Here is a 6000-nt window from a genome sequence, read left to right as displayed (position 1 = left end):
GAGGAAAGTAAAATCGTCCCCGGCAACTATGGGCATATATCTAAGGTAAGCAATACCGGCTCCAATCGGAGCAATTTGCAGCACGATTTAGTCACTGAGCAGACACATTTTGGATAATGTAGTGTGTAGGCCAAACTGTGGAGCGTGCCCAGAACATGCAGAACACTTTCTGTTACTGACGGCTGACACTCTCGTCCTGAATACGAATAGCAAAGAAGTAGACCTACTACAGTTAATATTATGTTACCACCTTTTGTTCTTGATTATCATACACTTTTTGTTTGGAAATGTTAAGTTGCCCTGACTATATTTTCATGTACGAAATATTTGATGCCGTAAAATATGATGAAACATTTCAACTGGTCGCTGTTCGCATGAAATGACACCGTACGGTGACGACAGTGAACGATGTAACTGACAATGTTCTGTCTCCCTCTCTCTCTCTCTCTCTCTCTCTCTTTCTCTCTCTCTCTGTCTCTGTGTCTCTATCTCTGTCTCTCTCTGTGTGTCTCTGTCTCTCTCTCTCTCTCTCTCTCCCTATGTCTCTCTCTCTCTCAGCCTGGTCTCAGTCTCTCTCTCTCCCTCTCTCTCTCTCTCTCTTTCTCTCTCTGTCTGTCTCATCATTGTCCGTCTGTCTGTCAATGTCTGTCTGTCTGTCTGTCTGTCTGTCTGTCTGTCTGTCTGTCTGCAGACAGACAGACAGACAGACAGACAGACAGACAGTGTCTCTCTCTCTCTCTGAGTCACTTTGTGTGTGTGTGTGTGTGTCTCTCTCTCTCTCTCTCTCTCTCTCTCTCTCTCTCTCTCTCTCTCTCTCTCTCTCTCCCTCCCTCCCGCCTCCCCCCTTCCCCCTGTACAAATAGGAACTTGACGAAATGATATGTAAGAGTGATGTGTACGGATTGTATCGCCACAGTACGACCGTAACTGTGTAATTTTCTACATCCTTAGAACGTGTTCATAAGTATCATGTTTTTGTTTGTTGTCCTGCATATGTCGTTCGTGTGCAACGATTGTATCAGTCGACATAGCCGGGAAATGAATAAACACTTGTTTAAACCCGGCAAAACCCGTCAATTCCGCAGATCAAACCCTTCTTTGACATAAATCGGCTAAACTTGAAAGAGCTGACTGAGGAGTTTTTTTCATTAAGATATTTATTATCCTGGTCAGTTGATAAACTGATTTAACCACAACGTATATACTGCATCATGCAGTCAGTTTCAGTTCAGGAATCGTGTTAAACGGAAATTTCTGGTACTGACTTTTATCGGCTAAAATATCAAACCGGCTACCGGAATTAAATGAGCAGCCCGTGTCACTGTGACGAACTGAAACCTCTGCTGAACAATCCTTCTCATTGCGGTCAATGCGCATGCGCCAATCTTGGACTTAAAAATGCAACCCTTTGACCGAACGAACCATGGGTTAGGGTTAGGGTTAGAGGATTATGGTTAGGATTAGGGTAAGGGTTAGGGTTAGGGTTAGGGTTAGGTTGTTCACGACCTGATTAATCTCCCCATGTTAGCGCATGCGCATTGACCGCAATGAGAAGGATTGTTCAGGCAGAGTTTCAAGTTCAGTTCGTGACACCGGTCATAACTTGAGACTAACCGCAGTTTGATTTTGTTCAGTGTTTCAAGTTTTGTTTCTTAAACCAGTTTTTCTTTTTGATACATATCATGGTTCACAGCGGCTATCAGATGGGAAAGTGGCCGCACAGATTAAGAAATCGAGAGACGCTTACGCCTCGTAAATGTCAGTTACGCTTAGCGGCAGACCAATTCCCTATGCTTTGCGGATTATTATTCAGCAGAAAAACAGAAATGCTGGAGAAAAACTGTTTGTTTCTGCAGCATTTCTGCATAATGTCATCTTTCGCGAGAGCAACGTTTCTGCAGTACAAACAGTACTGCAGTAAAATTGAAATCAAGAATGCTGCAGTAAACGGTGATGTTGTTTTACTGGAGAAAAACTGTTTACACTTTTTCTTCAGCATTTTGGCATTATTCAGTTATTCTGCAGAAAAACAGAAATGCTGGAGAAAAACTGTCTTTTCCGCAGCATTTCTGCATAATGTCATTTTTCGCCGAAGCAACGGGTTTTTCTGGAGCAAAACATTTTACTGCAGTAAAACTCAAGTTGAAATCAAGAATGCTGCAGTAAAACGGTGCTGTTGTTTTACTGCAGAAAACCTTTTTACACTTTTTCTGCAGCATTTTGTACTGGCTCATTATAATTTTGGAGCACGCGAGCCCCCCTCTGTCGAGACATGGACTCATCCAGAATTACCAATAGTTGTGCGTGACATGAACAAACTATTATACTATCCCAGGGGGCGACGAATACAAACGTTACTTTACAAGGTCGTTCGTTTTTCTCCAGAAAAACTGTCACAGACTATTCTGAAGAAAACGTTAATCGCAATAATGCTGCAGAAAACCAAGTAAACATTATGCTTCAGAAAAACTGTTTTACTGCAGTAAAAAACGTTGCCGCTTCGGCGAAAGATGACATTATGTAGAAATGCTGCAGAAAAGACAGTTTTTCTCCAGCATTTCGGTTTTTCTCCAGAATAACTGAATAATGTCATTATCCGCCAAGAGCCAGTACAAAATGCTGCAGAAAAAAATGAAAACAGGTTTTCTGCAGTAAATCAACAGCACCGTTTTACTGCAGCATTCTTGATTTCAATTTTACTGCAGTAAAATGTTTCTTTGCTGCAGAAAAAAACGTTGCTTCGGCGAAAGATGACATTATGCAGAAATGCTGCAGAAAAGAACGTTTTTTCTCCAGCATTTGTCTTTTCTGCAGAATAACTGAATAAAGTCATAATCCGCTGAGGATACTTCCCGGCGTGTGTGTCACGTGTCAGTGTGTGTATGTGTGTGTATGAATGTATGATGTGTGTGCGTCAGTGTGTGCCACAATGTGTGGCTGGTCACGGTGTGTGTGTGTGTGTGTGTGTGTGTGTGTGTGTGTGTGTGTGTGTGTGTGTGTGTGACGGTGTCTGAGTGTGTCAGTGTGTGCCGGTACTGAGCCAAGTCAGTTGTGTGCGTCAGTGTGTCCGGCACTGAGTGTGTACTATGCCTGTCCAGTGCAGGTGCCACGGTGTGTGTGTGTGTGTGTGTGTGTGTGTGTGTGTGTGTGTGTGTGTGTGTGCACGGTGTGTGTGTGTGTGTGTGCACGGTGTGTGTGTGTGTGGGTGTGTGTGTGTGCACGGTGTGTGTGTGTGTGTGTGTGTGTGTGTGTGTGTGTGTGCACGGTGTGTGTGTGTGTGTGTGTGTGTGTGTGTGTGTGTGTGTGTGTGTGTGTGTGTGTGTGTGTGCCTGGATTACAAAAGGAAACAACTGAAGAAGAAGAAAAACTCAGTGATGCAGAATACAGTGAGTACATACACTGATCATAGTGAAATATGATTAGATCAAATGAACGGTGCTCTCAGGTTTGAATTGTCTGTTTATTTCTGTTTTAAATGTTTGTTGTTTGTCTGATTGTCTGATTGACTGATTGCTTTTTTTAAAACTTTTTTGTCATTCTTGTTTGTGTTTTTGTTACCGCCTGAACTAAGCGGCTTATCGGTTAGCTGTGACCATAGATATAATAGATATCTATGAACTGACAGTGAGTCAAAACGGAGCCGCCGGTTACAGGTTGCAAAATAAACCAGTCCGGTGTAACAGGCCATTTTCACACATAGTCAGTTTCACCGGGAGGTCATTCTGGGCTAGCTGATTTTAACCGAGAGGTCATTCTGGGCTAGCCAATTTTGACCCCCCCCCCCCCCCCCCCCCCCCCCCAGTCAGTTTTGACCTCCCCTTCAAACTTCAGGAATAAGTACTTTAGGACCTTTTAAAACGAAATATATGTATGTGCACAATATTTGTTGCAAAAATGATTTAAACAAATTAAAATAATTAAAACAATATAAAACAAAATATAAAAAACAATTTGACACCTCCTTTGAAACTTCAAAAACAAGTACACTAGGACCTTTTAAAACGAAATGTACAAATAAATAAATGCATCTCCCGGTCAAAATCAGCTAGCCCAGAATGAACCCCCCCCCGGTCAAAACTGACTAGGCCAGTCAATTTTGACCTCCCCTTCAAACTTCAAGAATAAGTACTTTACGACCTTTTAAAACAAAGTATCTATATGTACGACTTGTGTGTGTGTGTGTGACGGTGTGTGTGTGTGTGTGTCCGCGATGCACGGCCAAAGTTCTCGATGGATCTCTTTCAAATTTGGTGGCCATATTCAGGTACACCCCGGACACAACCTGGTCGATGAGATATTTCAACACGTGCTCTTAGCGCGCAGCGCTGAACCTGTTTTGATTTTTCTCTGGATCCATTCCCAGTAACTCTTCCTTATCTTCTCCAGTGTTTTGCGTTTATCTCCCTTCCTTCTTGTGGCGTCAATCCATATTCCCGTTTCTATTTTTAGAAGGTCAATCCATATTCCCGTTATACTATTTTTAGAAGGTCACTGTCCCGGCAAAGCCGGGTATTACGTAGAGGTTACATGCCGAGTCTCAGTGATTATCAAAAATAATGGTCGAAGTTAGCGGATCATGAAAAATGCGAGCTTCAGCGAGCTTTTTCATGACCGCGAACTGAGACCATTATTTTTAATAATCACTGAGACGAGGTATGTAACCTCTTTATTCCTCCTTTCTTCAGTTATTCAAAGAAAAGAGGAATTTTTGTGCGAAAGTTTGATCGAATCCAAATCACTCAACCAGTCTACCTGCGCTGGCGATTGAATAATGCGCGGTTGTATAGTTCAGGGAAAATCAATCAAATCTGTTAACACTTCTTGTCAGTTTCCCTGTTTTGGACTAAAATCAAGTACACAGTTATGTTGTTATTCTGCTGTGCCGGTAAAGGCAGATAGTGTGTGTTCTGGTCATGTTTTGGTATCGCTTAGGAAATGTTCTTTCTTCGAATGGGACAAGCAGACGAACTTTTGCACCCGTGTTCCAACGTTAAAAACTGTATGAAGTTCCGTTTTCTGGGGCAAAATAGTGTATGAAACCGCTGTATGTTCTTTAAATTGATGCGATGTGTGCATTTGGTTGCGTGTGATCTGTTTATAAAATGAAATATTGTCGAAAACTAACCGTCGGATTGCAGTCTCTTGTCCAAGCAACTCAGTTCAGAAAATTTGGAAGGGGAACTACTCTTGTCGTACGAGAGTTACTTGCCTTGGGAGTTTGCGTGCACTCATAAGAGATCTAAAGCGAGTTTATCTGCACTGATCGTTAGATTTGGATTTAGAAAACAACCAAAGTCAAGATTTTATATGGAGATTAATGTGTTCAAGCCTGTAGTTGCCAGTTTAAATGCAGTATGTTTGTATTGTTTGGTCTAGAGATGTATATTTCGTACATTGGAGCGTTCGGAACTTTTCAATCGCTAAAGTAGTTCCCTCAAAGTCTAACTCATCAACCTGTGAGCTATCGAGGATTCAGGCCCGTTGTTGGGTAAGTGATTTTGGTTGTTGGGTAAGTTACCGAAAAATAACTAGCCCTACACCTTTACAGAGAGAAAGAAGCAGAGGGGGGAATAATCTTCCTTATCTTCTCCAGTGTTTTGCGCGGTTATCTCCCTTTCTTCGTGCGGTGCGCCGGCAAAGCCGGCGTACACCCGGCAAAGCCGGGTCCTCGGCGCAGCCGGGTATTCGGCTCGACTTCTTCCTGGCGAAGCCGTACCCGGCGAAGCGGGTATTCATCTAGTATTGTATAATTTATGTGCACAGTATTAGTTGGAAAAATGATTTTTTTTTTTAAATCGAAAGAAAAACGAAAAAAACTTACCCCCCCAAAAAAAAAGTTTTTATTTTATTTTTTTGTTAAGAAAGTTTTTTTTCGAATTTTTTTTTGGATTTAAAAAAAAAATCATTTTTCCAACAAATACCGTGCACATATACAATATAATTTGTTTTAAAAGGTCCTAAAGTACATATTCTTGAAGTTTGAAGGGGAGGTCAAAATTG

Source organism: Littorina saxatilis, linkage group LG12 (assembly GCF_037325665.1).
Source record: "Littorina saxatilis isolate snail1 linkage group LG12, US_GU_Lsax_2.0, whole genome shotgun sequence".
In the NCBI taxonomy this organism is placed as follows: Eukaryota; Metazoa; Mollusca; class Gastropoda; order Littorinimorpha; family Littorinidae; genus Littorina; species Littorina saxatilis.
The sequence above is the reverse complement of the archived record's forward strand: the minus strand, read 5'-3'. Positions refer to the sequence as shown.